Source organism: Bufo gargarizans, chromosome 1 (assembly GCF_014858855.1).
Source record: "Bufo gargarizans isolate SCDJY-AF-19 chromosome 1, ASM1485885v1, whole genome shotgun sequence".
Taxonomy (NCBI): domain Eukaryota; kingdom Metazoa; phylum Chordata; class Amphibia; order Anura; family Bufonidae; genus Bufo; species Bufo gargarizans.
Window position 1 is genome coordinate 108,032,562 of NC_058080.1, and position 23,416 is coordinate 108,055,977.

General features: G+C 39.6%; 1 protein-coding gene across 7 annotated transcripts in view; it reads right to left on the reverse strand.

The window, feature by feature from the left end:
- Window positions 1-23,416, reverse strand: part of SCRG1 (stimulator of chondrogenesis 1) — a 249,313-nt gene that overhangs the window by 204,139 nt on the left and 21,758 nt on the right. For 5 of the 7 annotated variants that reach the window (XR_006390368.1, XR_006390366.1, XR_006390372.1 and 2 more), the window contains exons 2-3: window positions 17,726-17,873; window positions 13,533-13,720 (exon numbers count right to left, since the gene is read on the reverse strand). The gene's annotated coding sequence lies outside the window, so the exon portion shown is untranslated. Of the gene's footprint in view, window positions 1-4,181; window positions 5,691-13,532; window positions 13,783-17,725; window positions 17,874-23,416 lie in introns of those variants that run through there. The other 2 variants (XR_006390369.1, XM_044297167.1) reach the window with 2 other exon arrangements.

Genomic DNA, 23,416 nt, shown 5'->3' on the forward strand with positions numbered 1-23,416 from the left:
GAACAGCCTGCCGGAGTTCCTTGCCACTAGTGTGAAAGTAGCCTAAATCGCATTTTTATGTTTTGAAGAATTTTTTATTATGTTATTTTTAGTTTTCCACATCTTTTCAAAATCTATAATTAAACAAAAACCTTAAAGTCTGTCATTCTAATCCTGCCTGTAACGATATCACCTCCGTGTATAGATAAGACAGGATCCACCATTTACAATAGGTGATTGTCAGAGCTTATCTGCTTCTTCCTTGTACAATGACCTCTGCACAGGTCACAGAGCATGCCTAGAAAACTCTCCCATAGAAGTCAACAGGGTCAGCTCCAGACCATTGTGTCTATGGTCCAGGTGGCTACCAGAAAGCAATTTTCTAAATTATGGGCTCCCCCCATAATCATGTTCAGGAAATAGAATTCAAAAATCTGTAACCAGAAAATAAAAGCAGATTAGAAAATAAAAAGGAGACGTGTTGCTATCTGGTTTTAACTGGCAGATACATTTTTTGGTGACACATTTCCTTTAAAACGTATTGAAATTAGAAACGGTAGAACTTTTAACCCATTGGCTGCTATATTAACATGAACACCTAGTCCACAGCAGTAGTTTCTATTCAACAATGGTTTAAGACGTTAATTAAAAAAAATATACATTTTAGCAAGATTACAGCATTGTTCTCCCAGATTTGTTGCAGATATTTCTGCAACTGAAAAAAGGTTCTGTACATCTGAATGGGGTTGTTTATGCATCATGTGCCTGGATTTCTGCAAGCACCATTCTGATGAATGGACGAGATGCAGACATTACTGTGTGTGAATATGTCATAATAGACATGATTATTATTATTATTATTAATATTATTAAAACAAGTAAGGAGAGAGATGAATCCAGTTTGTGTAGGTGGCCCAGAAGTCTGCCTGTTGAAGGGTTTTATGTGCGCTTCAGTCACAAATTGGAGGAACTCAGTGAACAGTGACACTACCGCTCACAGATTGTGCAGGGTACATTTAACTATGTTAGTGCACATTTGATATAATTTAAATTAAATAATAATTAAATGTGAAATGTATTAACTGTGTTACAAACAGAATCAAGTAAATAAGTACCAATCTAATGTGTATAGCCACAGTCTCTTGGCTTTCTTTAAAGGCTGTTGTATTATATGGATAAGAAGCAGTAATACACGTCATTCAGTAGTGATTCTTATGATTTCTTCTACTTATGATGATGAGGAGGAAGATCTGCTCTCTGAGTTTTTGGGATAGTAGCAAGTTGCTACCGTTGGTGGCCATGTTTTGCTTCAAGGGTTTAGTCATTCTGTCAGGAAATGCTGGGAATCACAGTCCAGTGGTGACATCATTAAGAGGATCCATGAACATTTTAGAGATAAACTCAAACATTATGGTAAATTTAAATTGGCAAGTCTGTTCCATAAAGCTCTGCCAGGCATTACTGAGGAAGACTGGGTGCCATTTTTATGCAATGAATCATATTGACCACTTGGCGATAAATATGCAAAGCATAGAGAAAATTGAGGGGTTATTGTTTAGAAGGTGATACCAAAGCAGGGCAGCAATCTATGCAAATTGAGCTGATTGTTTAAGTATTTGGATGAAAAAAAATAATATTAAAGGGGCTTTCCAGTAGTATTATAATGATGGCCTATCCTCAGGATATCCGATCAATATCTGATTGGCTACAATGAAAGCAGCGCTGAATTAACCAGCTCCATTCTCTACACAATGGGCAGATCAGGGTAATTCCAGCACCAACTTCTAGTGCTGCAACTCCTGCAGAACACCTGGGAATTCAGGGTGTTCAGGGACCCCCACTTATCGCATATTGGTAGATGATCCTGAAGAGAGGTCATGAATATAAAAGTATTATAATAATACCCCACACAATGTAGAAAATATGACAACATACTGTGCCAAATAGAAAAGGCAGAGCCTTACTTTTACCATCCAAATAAACAAAGATGCAACAACTTACAGTTTGGAGACCGAGCAGGAGCTCCGTACAGTATTAGAATGTATTGGCTCCGATGAGCCGTAGTTATTGCTTCGCAAAGTCTCGCGAGACTTCGGGTAATAACTTCATAAATTAATTTGTACTGTAAAAAAACTTTTTTTGAACTCGGGTTAAGTTCCAACTGGTACCTTAGAACTGAACCCAAGTTCGGGAAATGTTTTTTTACAGTACAAATTAATTTATGAAGTTATTACCCGAAGTCTCGTGAGACTTTGTGAAGCAACAACTTCGGTTCATTGGAGCCAATACATTCTAATACTGTACAGAGCTCCTGCTCCGTAAAGTTTTGGAACAAAGTTTTATGCGAATCGACTTTGAATGTTTCATCCGAAGTCGATTCACTCATCTCTAGTAATAAACAATAGAGCAGTTTAATATTCCATGCATTTAACCTGTGTGCATATTTGCTAGGGAATCGACAAATTAGACATGAGAAGGTGTATTGCAGTGTGTTCAATAAATGTTCATAGAAATCTAGGAAGTAAAGAGACTGGAGTCAAAAGTGTTACTGTATTTTATGATTTAAACATGTATATCTATTAATTATAATACAGTTTATTAGCCCTATAAATATAGTCCACTCTGACTCTATAAAGGAATTGCTGTTACTGTAATAAGTGATTATGTTATGATCAGTATTTGTATCTACAATGTTGGAAAAACTATAGACAAAAATAGACTTTGAGAAACAATTAAAACAATGAGAATAATAAAACCTAAAATAGAATACTAGCACAATATTGACAAAAATATTCTCCAATTTTGCTACATATTGTTCTTTTTGATGTTATTCCTTATTTTTTTTCCTTTTTTTATTGTCTTAACTGTTTCTTTCATTTGTATGCAATTTATTGTAAATAATTTGGAGTGTATATAGAGAGAGAGAAAGAGAGGGAGAGAAAATTTAGATACATATTTATTGCTACATAAAAGTATGATAAATGGTATAGCAAACATCCCAACTAATAGGGGAAACAATAATGCAAATAATTCTTGTTTTGGATTTATTTTACACTTTCTGCATTCCCCCCTCCCCCCCCCCCCCCCAAAAAAAAAATTTAGAAAAATTTTTTACAATTGTATGGTTTTATACTTACAGGAGATTGCACAATTTATATATTTTAGTCAATGATCCGCAGACTTTAACATTAAAAAAGCATGAGATAAAACGATTAATTTGGACTTCTTAACAGAATTATAAATGAATGTATCACCTTTTCTAAAGATCCATGTGTCGTAAATTTAGATGGATAGAAAATTTTATTGAGAAACAATAACAATTTTATTTATTAAGAAAGCAATCCAAAACCGCAGTGTAACACCCACTGTGCCGCAATCCTAATAAATGGGAAGATGAGATCACTGTATGCAAAATCTAATTTTTAAAACATTTCTAAGTTTTTATTATATTTTATCTTTTATCTTATGTAAACCTGTAATCGTACCTTTAATTTATGTTTCAAAATTTTAAAAATAATTTAATATAATGTCATAAAACTGCTACGTTACACTTTATCCCTAGTCGCTTGTCTTGTCAAATGTATTTGTTGTATTTGATATTATTTTTCTAGCAGTTTACTACATGTAATTTTTATTTTAAGGCATTTCTAAATGTTATCCTTTCAAATATGAATGCACATAATTTTTGGCTTACATGTTATATTACAATAAGACTTCACTGTATTGGCAATAGTGGACCTTTAATAAGGACTGCTCTCCTGTGTGTTGATGCATGTTGCTGGCTGCCTTGTCTGCACAGTGTGAAGCTGCTTTGCTATGTATAACTGTTAGCTCATAAAACCTGTCCTGATATCTTAACACAAAGATCCCTTTGTTGATATTCACTTAATGACACTGTTCTGTCCTTCTCATCACTGTACCCAGTCTATAGAGGTAAATGGCACACAACTTGATGAAAGTCAGCACTTCCACCCAGAGTGTAAACCTGAGCCATATTATTAAACTACAAAATTTTACATGAATAGTTAATTGCAAATAAATGAGAGAGATAAGCCCAGATTATTTAATACAGCTCACAGCAACATACAGCCAAGCTGGTCCTCCTATGAGGCCATATGTGGCCTCACCACTGTCTGCTTCTGGACTTACTATCAGGAAGGATATAGTCATATTATGAGGTTATAACGTGACACCAACTCTTACAATGCAGTATATTAGTAGCTTATACATGACATTATATAAAATTCACATAAGTGCTAACACATCCCTCCAATACTGTTCAAAACACACTGCTCAATATAAAACATATGACCTACTTATGATTTTTATTAAAGTGCTGAAGAATATTCAGTTTCTCATTTTTCTTATGATATTTTCAAAGGGTAGTAATAGGAAATGATGTCCTAACCATTATGCAATCATGCATTAGCACATTGAATAAACAATGCTGATACAAACTGTTGGAGAAAATTGGAAAAACAGGACATTTTTTAAAATTACGCAACATCAATAGTTTGGAATGGTTTATTCACAATATTACAGTACAGACACAAAGAGATGTACTGAACTACACTAGATGCGAAGACCTGGTAGCTTGTCCCAGATGTTTGCTTAGATTGAGGTGAACCCATTTTATTTTCTTAGTTGAAGTTAGGTTATTATATAAAACTGTTGCTGGAGATGAAAATGTAGAATTAATGAATATTTGTAACAGATGACATTAATATTTCATATAATAATCTCATAACTAATATGTTTACAGTGTGACTGATGTTACTATAAGTTTTATAAATAATAACTTTATACTGTATATGCTAATAGGTATATTTAATGGAATTGTTGCACCATTTCTTCCATCATCATAGTTATTAGTATTATTAGTACAATTTTTAATGTTTGCAGCTTTTTATGTGAAAATAACTGATCATCATTACATGTCACATTTTTCTGTCGAGGTCAGGGCAGCATCCAACGCCATCACATACAAAACTGTATAGAAAACTATAGGGCATATGTCATCATCAGTTTCCCTCCAGCTTTTTTGGGTGATAAGTCAGAGAGTAAAAAAGCTGAGGGGTCAGACATATATGAAGGAGGCCTTAGTTTGCATCAAAATGTCCTAGGTAGTTTAATTCTGGTTTGATTTCTGGACCCAAAAGTTTACTATGGATCATAAGCTCTCACAGGTAGGGTCCTCTCTCCTTCTCTACCGGTTTGTAACTCATCTTGTTCACACTTATTTTACTTGTTTTTGTATTATGTATTTACACCCTTTTCATATGTACAGCGCCCTGGAATAAATGGTGTTTAAATAAATAAAAATAAGCAAGTGAGTTAAAAATATATATATATATATATAAAGACTGGAAACAGAAACGCCTGCATGAATAGAGAGCCAATACTACAATAGTGCCAGACCCAAAATTGGAAAACTGAAGAAAATTGCTATCTAATAAAGCATCTGCTTTCTAATCAATTAACCAAAAAGAAAAATACTAGCTCACCAATAGATTGTTTTGCACTGTATATAGTATGTGAACGCAGCTTAGATTCATCTAGTAACAATTCACCTTATATGAACCTTTGGAAATCAGAATTTGTTCAGTCCCACACAATAATCATATTCTTTCTTCCCACAGACCACGGTCCACAGATGACAGATCAGAATTGGAATGTGAACTATCTACAAGAGTTAAACGTCTTTCTGATTCCTAAAATCAACAAACAGAAAATATCAGCTCTTGTTTTCTATATCAGTGTATCATAAACAGTGCAGCATTACAGGCAATTACCCAGCTGCAAATGAAGGCTTTATCTCCAGCCACATTCCAATGTATCATTAACAAGCCCAGGAGTATATGTGTGCTGCTTACCAGGGCTACAGGAGACACCGGGCACATATGCCATACAGAGCCAGTACATATACCATATATATTTCCCCTCCAGTTTCCTTCTTTTTTTTTTCTTTTGTGGGCAACTGCTCTAAGCTGATTTGATGATTCTGTGCATAAAATGGTATCAGTTGAATCCATCTTTTAATTTAATCTTTTTTTTGTTTTTGTGTTTTATTTATTTATTTTACGCACTTATATAGCGCCAATTTATTTTGCAGGGCTGTACAGACATTATTACAATTTTAAATTATGAGCGGGAATTGTATTTTTTTTTAAAGGCCACTATCACAAAAAAGGCCACATGTATCAATTCTGTCCGTATTTTTCTTTGTTTGCAGTTTTTTTTCATGGTCACACATCATGTGTTAGGCTGGGTTCACAGATATCTAGATACCCAGTGTAGTTTCCCTCCTATGTGGTACAGAAATGCCATAGGAAAACTGGGTCAGAATAGATGCCATTGTTTGGGATCCTCTTGGGCATCCTGCACATTAGTTGCAATGTGTAATATCTTCCTGCACTGCACAGAAATATGCAGTATGCAGAGTTTTTCTGTCTGGCTATTTGCAACTATGTGTTTAGCTCTAGTATAAGGGTTCATGCACACGACCGTATGTCCGCAAAAAATACAGATTACGTCTGTGTGCTATCCTTGTCTGTAATGCGGACAATAATAGGACATGTTCTATTTTTTGGGGAATGGACATACAGAAACAGAATGCACACAGGCCTATTTAACACGACCGTATGGCTTTTTCAGTGTTTTGCAGTCCGTTTTTCACTGATCCGCTGTTGTTTTTTGGTTCCATTGTGTTTCCGTTTTTTCGTATGGCATATACAGTATACAGTAATTACATGGAAAAAATTGGGCTGGGTATAACATTTTCATAAGATGGTTCCACAAAAACGGAACGGATATGGAAGACATACGGATGCATTTCCGTATGTGTTCCTTTTTTTGCAGACCCATTGACTTGAATAGAGCCACGGAATGTGATTTGCGGGCAATAATAGGACATGTTCTATCTTTCAACGGAACGAAAAAATGAAAATACGGAAACGGAATGCATATTGAGTACATTCAGGGTTTTTTTGCGGAACCATTGAAATGAATGGTTCTGTATATAGACCATATATGGAACGCAAAAAATGGCCCGTAAACGGAAGAAAAAATAAAAACGGTCGTGTGAAAGAGGTCTAACTTCGGTTTTTCCATTGAAATTAATGGGCCTGCATACGGTCCGCAACAAAAACGGGACGGACATGGAAGAAAATATGAGCATGAGCCCTAAGGATTAGGCTACATGGCGATTTTTGTCATGCGACAGCTGTTGGACCAAGAATCGCAGTGGGATCACAATGTAACTGTGCTAGCATAGGCATGACTTAGGCCTGCACATTTGCCACAACCCTAGAATTGTAAAAAAAAATCCAGCACATAGGTGAACGGTAAATACATGAAAGCATAAACTGTATTACTGCTATACTTACTATGTGGCAGCTAAGGTAGCTTGCACCTGTGTCTCTTTTTTATATATATTTTGGAGGTACTAGTTTAATTTTCCTATGTAATAAATATGTATATATATGTCACACTAAAGAGGAGATTTATCAAGCTGGTGTAAAGTAGAACTGGCTTAGTTGCCCATAGCAACCAATCGATTTCACCTTTCATTTTCCAAAGCAGCTGTGAAAAATGAAAGGTGGAATCTGATTGGTTAATATGGGCAACTAAGCTAGTTCTAATTTACACCAGTTTCATAAATCCTCTATGTCTTTATCTTGGTGTTTTTTGCATGAGATTTTTAGGGTGCTACTTTTTTAGTCATTTTTTAGACATTTTTTTCTATAGAGAAATGTCTAAAAAAAAAAGTCACCCAGAGTTTGCTGCAATAAAAAAAAAAAGGCAAAGGAGCAAATCTGTCTTAAAATGCCACTGCAAAAAAAAAAAAAAGCTGTGTTTATGACATATTTTAGAATTGGTCAGCCTGTAACATCTGGGTCACAACATATTTTGCTAAAATAATTAGTAGGTAGCATACAGATGTGATTTTTTGAGACTTGAAAAATAAAAATGTAATTAATATTAATTAATTCTACATAACATAAATCACAAAGTGGCACACATTGCACAAGGGGTGGTTATTTTTGGCTGAAATCATAAATTAATAGCACAGAATGTTGCCATTATCCCAATATTAAAGTTGCCAGAAACCCAATATTTCGATTGTAAATGCACACAGGAAAAAAAGGTGGAGGATGTAGCTCGAAACATAAGGGAAATACACTTTGACAATAGTTTCTCCATTAGAAATCAATAGAATATGTAAATTGAACAAAAACTAAAAGAAACACAATAGCCCTAAAAGATCCATTCATTTCTATGCAACCATATATAATTTCCCATTCTAATTTTTTACAGGATCCAAAAATGTTTTTGGGGGCAGCCACTAAAAAGCAGATTTATTTCTTTACATATTTATTTATTTAGTTACATATTTATTTATGTACATTATTTATTTATTTACCTTTGTATTTATTTAGAAACTGATGCAAAGTCATATCTTCTAGGCATCGCTGTCCAATTCCCGTAGACTACACACACACATAAAATAAATTCAACAGCAAAAAGCTCTAAGTGTGAACAAGCCCATATACTGTATATGTATACCCTGAAGTACACGTCATAGGGAAGAATGGGAGACTGGGCTCAGCGCTAATGTCAGTAAAGCAGCAGTACATACTGATGGATGCCCCTAGCAGACTCCAGGAATATAGGGATAAGGAGTCCATTTACCCAGCATGTCTGGAAGTGCAGGAAGCTATCTCTACAAAAACATTATTACAAGATAGAAGAAATACAAGAGAATGGGTTTAAAAGGGCTCTTCAGCTCATTCTATGTCAATGATTTCTTACTGCGTTGAATAGTTGGCACAAATACTTCCATATATTGAACATGTTGTAGCAATAAGGATGGCAAAGGAAAAGCATGTCCTTAAATACACATATATGTATTTGTAGGATGACTTCATAGCGTTTCTCTTTGAAGCCCCCCAGTAAGAACAGGCAGCAGCCCCTCAGTGGCTTCTGGCTACCTATGAGGCTGAATGTAGCATGTTCAACCAGTATGTCTACACATTATTAATGGAGTCCATACTATCTTAATTGTGACACTGCTTGGGTCAATGTCAGTTTCAAGTCTTTGTTCCTTTCAAATAGACAGTGTTATGTTACACAATATACAGGGATATTATTACCTTCCTGCCGGGAAACCTATAGACACTGATCATGGAAGCCATACATATCTTTCAGGAGCTCATCTATTATTGAAAGGTAAAAAGATCGAATATAGAATACGTGAATAAATGAATGAATCAGTGAATGAGCGAGTGAATGCATGAATGTCTCGAATCTTTTCTGGTATAATTACTGATTGCATTTTGAACTGGCATAGCACTGTAATAATACATTACCTAATATATATATATATATATATATATATATATATATATATATAATTCCTTAGGAAACTGTTCTGGCTGAAATTAATTTTAGCTAACATTAAATAATTTTACTGCTACAGAAAGGGACAATTAAAAATTGGGTGGTTGTCCAGTTTTAGCGATTACAGTCTGTATTGTACTGAAATAGGAATGCAATTGATTCTTCCTGGTCATCTCAAGGTCATAATGTGAATAAATACAAGTGAATGTAACGGGCTCCAAACGATCTGCCTCCTCCTGGCTATTTTTTATTTTTTTTCATCAAAAGGGGGCTAATTTTATGATAACCGTGTTCCCCAATCTACAGTTTTCTGCCTGTAAATCCCGCGAGTAGACGGCAGGTGGCGCCAGAGCGCACAGCATTGTCCTCCGGGCAGGAGACGACGGTGCCCAGTGTGAGCCCGATGAGCACAACGCTATATATTAGGGACGATGAGAATTATACACAGCCATGAATTCTTTCCTATATTTTTATTTCCACGTGTCCCGTTACTGTTAATCCCCTAGAGTGTTTATAATGATTAACTCCCCCGCTGAACTTTTATTCGAATTAATATTAACTGCTAGTAAATTATTAGCAGGAGAATAGAGCACTTGTTGCCAGCGATGATCCTATTACAAGGAGAGGGAATACAGACATATTTCAGTATTATTCTTTGTAGTATGATGATGAGTGTGGAGCCCCTGTCTGATGTCACCTGGCAGACTCCTGGCATTGTGCAGACGTCAGGTCACATAGGAGACGTCTCTGGAGAGGGACCTGACGGTGTAGGAATGGGCGACATTGTGGGGCAAACCCCAGACAGACCCTGTTCCCAGACCCTGCCCTGGAGATCCCCTGTACAGCTGCTACACAGCAACCTCCCACTGTCTGTTGTATTCTGTTACTGTATATTCTAGTGTTTTGTAAGAGAATTGGGTGGGAATAAATTCAGGATACAAAAAATCTACAGACCATATCATATCGTTTGATATTAAAATATTACACAAATCCCTATGGTTTCTTCATTATGAACGCGTCCTTAGTTTTCAGCTTGGACGGTGATCAGACTGAGTGCGGCATTGTTTCTACAGGGGCTTTAAAGTCAGAGAATAGTTCCTATATCTACAGGTAGTGAGAACAGTACAAAGGTGGGTGTCAATGGCTGTATGCATCTGTTCTTATTGTAGCTACAGCTGTCTCCATGTCTTTCTTTATTATTCTTTCTTCCTTTCCTTCTTTCTGTATTTATCTATCATCTTTTTCTTTCACCTTTTTCTTTCTTCCTTCCTTCCTTTCCTTCTTTCTGTATTTATCTATCATCTTTCTTTTCTTTTTTCTTAATTTATATATCATCTTTTTTCTTTCTTTCTTTCTTCCTTCCCTTCTTTCTGTATTTATCTATCATCTTTTTTCTTTCGTTCATCTATTTTATCTTTTTTTTTTCTTTCGTCCTTCCTTTCCTTCTTTCTGTATTTATCACCTTTCTTTTCTTTATTCATATATCATCTTCTTTCTCCCCCCCCCCCCCAACTCAGTGGATGTATTGTTACAAGATGTAAGAAAGATTAATAGATGGATATGAATAGATAGAATTAACATGAGTTTTTTTTAAAGATTTTGGGCAAATATTTTGTAAAGAAAATACAGAAGAAGAAATTCATTTTTTAGTTTCCTAAAACTAGGAAAAGCTAGGCATAACGCATGGGCTGTGTGAATAGCCCTAAATAATAACAAAGCCCTGTATAAGGGCCTATACATGATCTGTACAAAGGCTTTCCTTGTCAGACATCCTACACAGAGACCTGGACGTTCATTTACATGAATCCTATTCTTCCCACTGTGTTAGAATAGTAATAATAAGGCAGTGTTTGGCTATGGGCCATATGGATCAGGGCGATGGGCTCCTATCAGTGACCCTACATGGCTTCTGTCTGCAGCCGCTTTATACTAGCAGATCATGTGTTCTATAGGTGGTGTCACTGCTTTATTAGGTGCCAGCAATGTCTATGTCTTCTTATGACACGGCTACAATCTACTTATTGTATCATATGGATAGATTAGCATTGCAGCCATGTAGATCTGCTGTGGCTTGATGAGTCCAGGGAGCTGTCTGCACAGTGTGTGATCTGAGCCCATACACCATGCATCACACACGGGAAGAGCTCCCCCTTATTCTCTACTTCATGGATGATCCAAAATGATCTTAATTGAGTCAGAGGTCACCGGGTGTCAGGCCTAAGCGATCAACAAAAATAACAGCCCATTATAGTTATTACCTGGAGCCAGGGAGCCTGTCCTATAATGTGCTATTACATGGTGTCATATCCTGCATCGTGCCTATGTGACTAGCTGCTGTACTATCCCAAGTAGAAGCACGAGTGTCTGTAGCCTTATTCTCATCAGGATATATAAAGAAATAAATAAATACACATAGAAATAAAAAAATAAAAAAACACATAAATACACATCTAGATAAATAATGCTTTTTAAAAATCCAGACTTATTCTCCAGGAAAAATTAATGCTGGTTCACATTACTTTCCGTAAAGAAATATATATATATATATATATATATATATATATATATATATATATATATATATATATAAAATAGAAACCGCCAGTAAAGTTCCATTAGCGCAAAAGAAATAGAATCGATCCTTACAGGATCATTATATGCATCAATCCACAAAATAATTTGATTTAATCCATTGAGGATCTTCATTTTATTACATTATTTTTTTTATAATATAATCATGAATATTATCACTCCTATACTAATAAATGCGATTTCCCTAAACTGCAATATAAATTGGAGTGGTGGAAATAAACTGATAATCGGACGGTGTTTTCTGTAGACTGTGCCTATAATATTTCATCTCCTTGATGCTCAAAAATATTATATACTTCTCTGTCTCTCTCAATTATTAATAAATGATAAATTAAACGGACGTGTTGATACTGTATTTCAACATTAAAGTAACTTTCTGTTGAAATAAAATGGCTCAGTATTATTGGGTCGCCTATTGGTCCTAGGATGATCTTTGTAAAGTGTGTATTGCACCAGCTTTGATTTGTGTGCTGCTCTTCAACTTTTTTTTACACACATTTATATATATCTATATATATATGTTTTTTATTATTATTATTTTATTATTGTTATTTTTGATTTCCGGGTCGCTCTTTGAGGAGAATGTGGGCTCTTACAAGCTGATAATGAAATGAATGAATGTATCAGTAAATATCCCTGCATTGTCTATAATCCTCTGTAAGTCCATAGAGCAGAGGGCAGACCACTGGGCCCCTGACGGCGACCCTCAGATCACGGCCACTTGGGAGGTCTGTCCCCAGTGCATCCACACACAGCAGGCTGATAATTACACCTCTGGTCCATGCTGCCATCCCCTGTGAAGCTGGGCAGTGGGGCTGCTCCAGAAACAGCACATTGTTTAAATTAGGTGGTGGTACAGAGGAGTGGAGGCTGGGGAAGGAGCTGCAAGCAGCACAGGTCACAGCATGCTCTAGGGGGGCACTGGCACCTGAGTGGGCACTGCAGATCTTGGACTGCTCCCCTACATCAGCCTCAGGGTAGACCTACATCCCTGGCATGTATGGTTCTCCTTATCATGGGAAGGAGTTTTATGTGATTCTCATAAAAAAACAACTATTGTAAGGAAATGTGCAGTAAAGATGTGAGATCCTGCAGAACATCAGACTCCAGCTACAGGTAGCCCCCCATAGAGTGCCAGACTGGATCTATCTGACCCCTTTGTATGTCTATGTGATTTCTGGGGGTATGTAAGTATGTGTGTGTACTTGAGAATATGTGCTGTATAGTCTTTTCTATGTATATGTGTATATGTGTGTTATATAGCTATATATATATATTATTTAGCGGGAAAGGATTTTTACTATAGTCATTGTAGTTCAGGTGTAATATGTAGTTCCTTAGATTAATATAAATAAATATATATATATATATATGTACATACGCACACACATATATATTATTATTGTTATTATTATCTATCTTCTTGATATCTATCTTCTTGAAGACGTTACAGTCCAGGGGCAATTAATAAGAAGTGTGGTGAGGTAGCAGGCTGTGACTTCTATAACTCATATGCTAAGAATGGGAACAACGAGGAAATAACAGACACAAAGGTGACTTACCAGCTCCCAGGAAGATTCCTCCTTCTTCTCGGTTCCTTGAGGAGCAGGTCTCATTGACTAAACTGCAGACGATGCATTGTTGATCCTCCCATCACATCCTTAGTAAATAGGTTTATTATTATGAATACAGGAACTGTCCGAGCAGCGTGCCCACAGAGCTATCAGTGTGTACCAGTGATCAGGAGCATCTAGAAGAGCATTTTGAAGGCTTTTAGAAGGCAGGCAAAGACTTTTCTGGTGAGAAACTCAATCTCACATACAGTAGCTGTTCCATCTGGGATCTGTCACTCCTGACAGCACCACAGGGCACAGACAGGATCTTCAACACAACACTATGTACAGCTAAAGAGAGCTGACCCTGACTGTAACACAGCCTGCTACATCACACATACATTACACACAACACTATGTACAGCTAAGAGAGCTTACCCTGACTGTAACACAGCCTGCTACATCACACATACATTACACACAACACTATGTACAGCTAAAGAGAGCTGACCCTGACTGTAACACAGCCTGCTACATCACACATACATTACACACAACACTATGTACAGCTAAAGAGAGCTTACCCTGACTGTAACACAGCCTGCTACATCACACATACACTACACACAACACTATGTACAGCTAAAGAGAGCTGACCCTGACTGTAACACAGCCTCTACATCACACATACACTACACACAACTGTGTACAGCTAAGAGAGCTTACCCTGACTGTAACACAGCCTCTACATCACACATATACTACACACAACACTATGTACAGCTAAAGAGAGCTTACCCTGACTGTAACACAGCCTCTACATCACACATACATTACACACAACACTATGTACAGCTAAGAGAGCTTACCCTGACTGTAACACAGCCTCTACATCACACATATACTACACACAACACTATGTACAGCTAAAGAGAGCTGACCCTGACTGTAACACAGCCTGCTACATCATACATACATTACACACAACACTATGTACAGCTAAGGGAGCTTACCCTGACTGTAACACAGCCTCTACATCACACATATACTACACACAACACTATGTACAGCTAAAGAGAGCTTACCCTGACTGTAACACAGCCTCTACATCACACATACATTACACACAACACTATGTACAGCTAAGAGAGCTTACCCTGACTGTAACACAGCCTCTACATCACACATATACTACACACAACACTATGTACAGCTAAAGAGAGCTGACCCTGACTGTAACACAGCCTCTACATCACACATACACTACACACAACACTATGTACAGCTAAAGAGAGCTTACCCTGACTGTAACACAGCCTCTACATCACACATACACTACACACAACACTATGTACAGCTAAGAGAGCTTACCCTGACTGTAACACAGCCTCTACATCACACATATACTACACACAACACTATGTACAGCTAAAGAGAGCTGACCCTGACTGTAACACAGCCTGCTACATCACACATATACTACACACAACACTATGTACAGCTAAGAGAGCTTACCCTGACTGTAACACAGCCTCTACATCACACATACACTACACACAACACTATGTACAGCTAAGAGAGCTTACCCTGACTGTAACACAGCCTCTACATCACACATATACTACACACAACACTATGTGCAGCTAAAGAGAGCTTACCCTGACTGTAACACAGCCTCTACATCACACATACATTACACACAACACTATGTACAGCTAAGAGAGCTTACCCTGACTGTAACACAGCCTCTACATCACACATATACTACACACAACACTATGTACAGCTAAGAGAGCTTACCCTGACTGTAACACAGCCTCTACATCACACATACACTACACACAACACTATGTGCAGCTAAAGAGAGCTTACACTGACTGTAACACAGCCTTTACATCACACATACATTACACACAACACTATGTACAGCTAAGAGAGCTTACCCTGACTGTAACACAGCCTCTACATCACACATACACTACACACAACACTGTGTACAGCTAAAGAGAGCTTACCCTGGCTGTAACACAGCGTCTACATCACACATACACTACACACAACACTATATACAGCTAAGAGAGCTTACCCTGACTGTAACACAGCCTCTACATCACACATACACTACACACAACACTATATACAGCTAAGAGAGCTTACCCTGACTGTAACACAGCCTCTACATCACACATACACTACACACGACACTATATACAGCTAAGAGAGCTTACCCTGACTGTAACACAGCCTCTACATCACACATACATTACACACAACACTATGTACAGCTAAAAAGAGCTTACCCTGACTGTAACACAGCCTCTACATCACACATACACTACACACAACACTATGCACAGCTAAGAGAGCTTACCCTGACTGTAACACAGCCTCTACATCACACATACATTACACACAACACTGTGTACAGCTAAGAGAGCTTATCCTGACTGTAACACAGCCTGCTACATCACACATACACTACACACAACACTATGTACAGCTAAAGAGAGCTTACCCTGACTGTAACACAGCCTCTACATCACACATACACTACACACAATACTGTGTACAGCTAAGAGAGCTTACCCTGACTGTAACACAGCCTGCTACATCACACATACACTACACACAACACTATGTACAGCTAAAGAGAGCTTACCCTGACTGTAACACAGCCTCTACATCACACATACACTACACACAACTGTGTACAGCTAAGAGAGCTTACCCTGACTGTAACACAGCCTCTACATCACACATACACTACACACAACTGTGTACAGCTAAGAGAGCTTACCCTGACTGTAACACAGCCTCTACATCACACATACATTACACACAACACTATGTACAGCTAAGAGAGCTTACCCTGATAGCACAACAGGGCACAGACAGGATCTTCAACACAACACTATGTACAGCTAAATAGAGCTTACCCTGACTGTAACACAGCCTCTACATCACACATACACTACACACAACACTATGTACAGCTAAAGAGAGCTTACCCTGACTGTAACACAGCCTCTACATCACACATACATTACATACAACACTGTGTACAGCTAAGAGAGCTTACCCTGACTGTAACACAGCCTCTACATCACACATACATTACATACAACACTGTGTACAGCTAAGAGAGCTTACCCTGACTGTAACACAGCCTCTACATCACACATACACTACACAGAACACTATGTATAGCTAAGAGAGCTTACCCTGACTGTAACACAGCCTCTACATCACACATACACTACACACAACACTATGTACAGCTAAAGAGACCTGACCCTGACTGTAACACAGCCTGCTACATCACACATACACTACACACAACACTTTATACAGCTAAAGAGAGCTTACCCTGACTGTAACACAGCCTGCTACATCACACATACACTACACACAACACTATATACAGCTAAGAGAGCTTACCCTGACTGTAACACAGCCTCTACATCACACATACACTACACACAACACTATGTACAGCTAAAGAGAGCTTACCCTGACTGTAACACAGCCTGCTACATCACACATACACTACACACAACACTATGTACAGCTAAAGAGAGCTTACCCTGACTGTAACACAACCTGCTACATCACACATACATTACACACAACACTATGTACAGCTAAAGAGAGCTTACCCTGACTGTAACACAGCCTGCTACATCACACATACACTACACACAAAACTATGTACAGCTAAGAGACCGGACCCTGACTGTAACACAGCCTCTACATCACACACACACTACACACAACACTATATACAGCTAAGAGAGCTTACCCTGACTGTAACACAGCCTCTACATCACACATACATTACACACAACACTGTATACAGCTTAGGGATCTTTTACACTTGCGTTGTCCGGATCCGTCGTGTACTCCACTTGCCGGAATTACACGCCGGATCCGGAAAAACGCAAGTTAACTGAAAGCATTTGAAGACCTGGGCCTAGTCTGCAGGAACTCTCAAACACACGTCCATCTTGTAGCTCTGCTTAGATTAGACTCCTCACATCACCCTGGTAACTTACAGTACATCAGTCTACCAAAGTTAACCCTATATTTTGCCCATACATTTCTATTAGATTCACACAGTGCATATAAGGCAACTGCTTTTAACAGCAAATCACAACATTTAATTTGGCAACATTAAAATAACTACTAATTTTGCAATAATTAACCTTTTGCAGTAGTCCTCTGGGGTACCTTACTCTCCCTATTGTGAGACAGGGTATTCCTGGCGTCTTGGCACATAGATTTCCTAGAAAACAAGCAGCATGCCTATATTCAAGACACAGTTCATTCTGGTTCCTTTTTCTTGTCTTCTTCCTGCAAGAATTAGGTTAAGACATTGCAAAATAGTGCATTGAAATCCTAGGCATTCAAACACAGCAAGTAGTATCTGGGTCAACAGTATCCTCCAATAGAGGTGGTGGGGGTCTCAGCGCTTAGACCGGCACCGATCAAAAGCTTTGATATGTCTCTCTGACAGTTTTAGGAAATTTAATTTTATTCTATTTTCAGTTTTATGAAAACTCTTAGACCCTTACAGTCCATACCCTGAGTATCACATTTGAATAGGTTAAGAAAGCATTTCAGAGTGGCTTAAATACGTTAAAGTCTCCTCTCTGTGCATAACTTATACTTGAGGGTTTTTCTCCAAGAGATCTGGTATGTTGGAATCTTTTTTGGGGGGTTTAGGCCTCTATTCTAGATATCTGGCAGGCATCTTATCTGGTGTAGATCTCTCAGAATTTCTCAACTGTGATTCTGTACTGGAAGAGATTGATCCTTGTTTTCCTATTTCTTCTGGACTGGAGACTTATGCAGGTTATTGGGGGGCACAGAGGATCTTCACTTGAAGGAAGAGGGTTAATGGTCTGAAGAACCACTGTAATGGATCAGGGACGAGTGCTTGCTCAGTTGTAGTCACCAGTGTTGTATCACAAACTGGTGACTGCCAGCTCTGGTAACCTTACCATTTACATAAGCCGTTCAGGAACAGCTTCTTTTAGTACCTTGACCTTGTTGGGTAATCTCGTAAATGTGAGGATAAGGGATGACTGTTACAATATATTGTTCTCTTTTCCATCTACTGTTTGCTGGATGGATGATTGTTTTGAAGCCACACTTGGTCACTTATGCTTGGAGGCTCAGCTCTGGCAGTCTGATCATATTCTTGCCTTTGTTTCTGGTGAGCTTTTTCACTTTGGGTGTCAACAATTTCTTTGCCATTTTCCAAAAGTCTTTGATGTTCTTTTAACCATTAAGTTTACGACAAAGAGTTTACAGCATCTGGTACGGCTGCATCGAGCAATGTCAGTAGGTTCCTTCCTTGGTGGCCAAACATTAGGTAGTATGGTGTATACCCTATAGAACAATCAACTCTGCTGTGGGGTGGTACAGCTTTTGGCAAGTTGATGAGGGTCTGGTTAATTTTTTTATTGTGGATGGTAGACAGTGGTTATAAATTTTTGGCTGCTATACAATGGGCATAGTTAGGACTCATATGTATGCAAAACCTTGGTCAGTTTTTCTGGACATCCATATAGGAACAGGAAACTTCCACAAACTGGCTACAGTGTTCTTGGCGGTCTTGACAAATTTTGTGCAATGGTCTATGATGGTCATGGCATAGGTATACATAAACCGACTGGTTTCTAGCTTAACGTGATCAATGGTTATAATTTTAAGGGGTTTTCTACTCAAAATCTGATGTAGAGGTGCTTTTTGGTAGTGTTTCTACTCTACTCACAGCACAAGTTGGAGATTCCCAGCACCAGGTTTCAATGTGTTGCCTCATGCCCGTCCAGTAAAATCGCCATCAGATGGTAGCTTCAGTTTTTTGAGTACTATAATTTCTAGGACCATTTTAGCATCCATAAATTGTGCTTGCTGCTGCGTATTAGATAGTATGCCATTAGCGCTGGACTGGGATTACACCCAGGCACACAAATCCAAGCAACCTACAAACAACCCTGGCACACAAATCCCAGCAACCTACATATGATATTGCATAAAAATAATAGTGCACAATTCACACTGCGGAGGTGAATTTTGTTTTACTGGGTCATGCCCTTATGTAAACCATCAATACAAGAAGGGGGCAGCGGTAGGGGTGACCGCCACTTCGGTGGAAGAGGGGTAGACAACTCCACTAAGTGTGATGGTGGGAGACATGGAGGACTTGCCGCCGGGTCCTGAGCTGGCAGACCTCAATGTCTCAGGGGATAATTTTGGTATTGCCCAACACCGGGACCGAACCCTATACCGAGTCTGGGAAAATGTATTAATAGTAGATGGTGAACCACAATAACCAGGGGCATAGTCGGTGTTCCCCCGTTTTGTGGTTCATCAGGATATGTTGTACCGGGTAAACCAGCTGCGAGGTGAATCTATTAAACAGTTGGTGGTGCCCCAGGTGTTAGAGTTAGCCCACCTGCATGTTCTCGGGGGTCATCTGGGAATGCAGAAGACACAGGACCGGATACTACAACGGTTTTACTGGCCCAGTGTGTTTAGGGGGGTGGAAGAATTCTGTAAGTCTTGCCCGACCTGCCAGGCAACTAGCCCCCAGCACCTTTTCCGCAGTCCCTTGGCATCTCTCCTGATCATCGAGGTGCCGTTTGAGCGAATCGCTATGGACCTCGTAGGCCCAGTACCAAAGTCTGCTGGAGGACACCAACACATCTTGGTCGTCCTGGACTACGCCACTTAGTACCCGGAGGCGGTGCCACTGCGACATACATCGGCGAAGCTTATAGCTAAGGAGCTAATGGAGATGTTCTCCCGAGTGGGGCTACCTAAAGAGGTTCTGACTGACCAGGGGACCCCTTTTATGTCCAAGGTCATGAGGGAACTCTGTAAGTTGCTGCATATCAGACAGTTTTGGACGTCCGTGTACCATCCACAAACGGACGGTCTGTATGAAAGGTTTAACAAAACTCTAAAAACCATGTTAAAAAGGGTGGTGTCTAAAGATGGAAAGGATTGGAACCTTCTTCTGCCCTATCTCATGCTCGCAGTGCGAGAGGTACCCCAGGCCTTTACTGGGTTCTCGCCTTTCGAATTGCTTTATGGCAGACATTCTCGTGGTCTGTTGGACGTGGCCAAAGAGGCGTGGGAACAGCAACCCACTCCGCATAAAAGTGTCCTGGAGTATGTTATCAAGATGCAACAGCGGATAGAGACCGTTTTGCCTCTTGTCAGGGAGCCTATGGAGGCCGCTCAGCGAGCCCAGAGTCGGATCTATAATCGGCAGGCTCTGGTCCGGATCTTTAACCCGGGTGATCGGGTTTTGGTTCTAGTACCGACTGTGGACAGTAAGTTCCTGGCTAGAGGGCAGGGGCCCTACGAGGTACTCGAGAAAGTTGGAGAGGTAAAATACAATGTACACCAGCCAGGGCGGCGGAAGCCAGAGCAGGTTTACCCTGTTAATTTACTTAAACCTTGGAAAGATAGGGAGACCTTTACTGAAGATAGCCCACGGCTGGGTTTTCTAGGGGAAGAGGTTCCGGCTCCTATGTCTGATCCAAGGGAAGCGGTTTCCATGGTAAAAATTGCTGACAGAATCTCCTCTAAACAGGCTCAGGAGACCAGGGAGTTCGTTAGTCGGAACATGGATGTGTTCTCAGACCTCCCTGGACACACTTCCGCAATCCAGAATGACATTGTCACTGAGCCTCAGGCAAAAGTCCAGTTAAAGCCATACCGGGTTCCCGAGGCTCGGCGACAAGCCATCTCGGAAGAATTGCAGCTCATGCTGCGGCTAGACGTCATTGAGGAGTCTAAAAGTGAGTATGCCAGTCCCATAGTCTAAATACCCAAGCCGGAAGGGAAGTTACGGTTTTGTACCGATTTTCGTAAGCTGAACAAAATATCTGAATTCGATGCATATCCCATGCCTCGAGTGGATGAACTTATTGAAAGGTTAGGCCAAGCCCCGGAATTTTTCTTTTTTGGACCTCACCAAAGGGTACTGACAGGTACCCTTGACGGAGGCTGACAAAGAGAAAACTGCCTTCATTACACCAGAGGGGCTGTACCAATATAAGGTGTTACCCTTCGGTCTGCATGGCGCCCCTGCCACTTTTCAACATCTAATGGACATTGTGCTTCGTCCACATTGGCGGTACGCCTCGGCAAAACCTGGATGATATTGTCATTAACCGTACTGACTGGGAATGTCACCTGCCCAAAGTACAGGCCGTAGTGGACTCCCTTCAAAAGGCTGGTCTAACAGTTAACCCAAAAAAATGTGCGATAGGGTTAGAGGAGACCAAATACCTAGAGTATGTCATTGTGCGCGGAGTCATCAAACCCCAAGTAAACAAAATAGAGGCGATAAGTAATTGGCCCCGACCTGTCACCTCTAGGCAGGTAAAGTCATTCCTGGGAATGGTGAGCTATTATATGAGGTTCGTTCCCCATTTTGCCACTTTAGCAGCTCCATTGACAGGGCTCTTAAAGGGATGGAAGTCTGTAATGGTCCGCTGTAATGACCAGGCGGAAGAGGCTTTTTCCGCTTTAAAGTCAGCCCTGTGTGGGTCACCGGTTTTGGTGACGCCCGACTTCAAAAGGGAGTTTATAGTACAGACCGATGCCTCCGAAGTAGGCCTCGGTGCTGTACTGTCTCATGAAGTAAGCGGGGAGGAACATCACGTTGTCTTCCTCAGCCGTAAGCTCACTCCAGCCGAGAACTGGTACATTATAGTGGAGAAAGAGTGCCTGGCCATCAGGTGGGCACTAGAGTCTCTCCGCTATTATCTGTTGGGGAGAAAGTTCTGTCTGGTGACCGACCACTCCCCTCTCAAGTGGATGAGCCAGGCCAAAGAGAGGAATGCTCGGGTCACCAGATGGTTCTTGTCCTTGCAAAACTTTAAGTTTACAGTAGAACACAGGGCAGGCTGGTTACAGGAAAACACGGATGCCCTGTCCCGGGTATACTGTCTGGCATGTGTTCACCCTCTCATGGTTGAACAAAGGGGGGGTAGGTATGTAACATAGCAAGGTGTTTTGTTTGGGAAGGCAGGTATTTTCCTCCCAACATGGGCGGATGGGCAGATTTCCAGCCAGGTGAGATCAAATACCGGACCGGAGTTTAAGTGTCGGTCCGGGTTTTGGCAGCACCTGGCTGTCCTTTAAATAGGCAGCTGGGCTCAGCAGCTGAGTCTCTGTTTTGGAATCTGAAGCATGGTGCTGTGCTGGAAGGTTAAGAGCCTCATGAGGGCTGCACGCTGGGAAACGGGCCCCCTAAAGCCTGCTGTGGACTGCCAGGGATAAAAGGGCTAGCAAGGTGACGTGTCTGTTCTATGGACTTTTCATTGTGTGAATTAACACCAAGACTGTAATGAGTCGTTTTTCTTTTGCCTTTTGTGTGAATAAACACTGACATTTTGATTTACAAACTTGTTTTGCCTCTGTACTGCGTCCGCTTACCCTGCCTACCAGAGCAAATCCTCACAATATATATATAGAAGTGTATTGATATGTGAGCTATGAAGTATAATAAATGCAGTAGGCACAGATTTATGTTGTCAGTTATATATGATTCTCACTGTGTAAGGTACATGACGTACTGGGGGGTTGTAGCTATCTGCAGTACTATACAGACGTGGACAAAATTGTTGGTACCCTTTGGTCAATGAAAGAAAAAGTCACAATGGTCACAGAAATAACTTTAATCTGACAAAAGTAATAATAAATTAAAATTCTATAAATGTTAACCAATGAAAGTCAGACATTGTTTTTCAACCATGCTTCAACAGAATTATGTAAAAAAATAAACTCATGAAACAGGCATGGACAAAAATGATGGTACCCCTAGAAAACACAGAACATAATGTGACCAAAGGGACATGTTAATTCAAGGT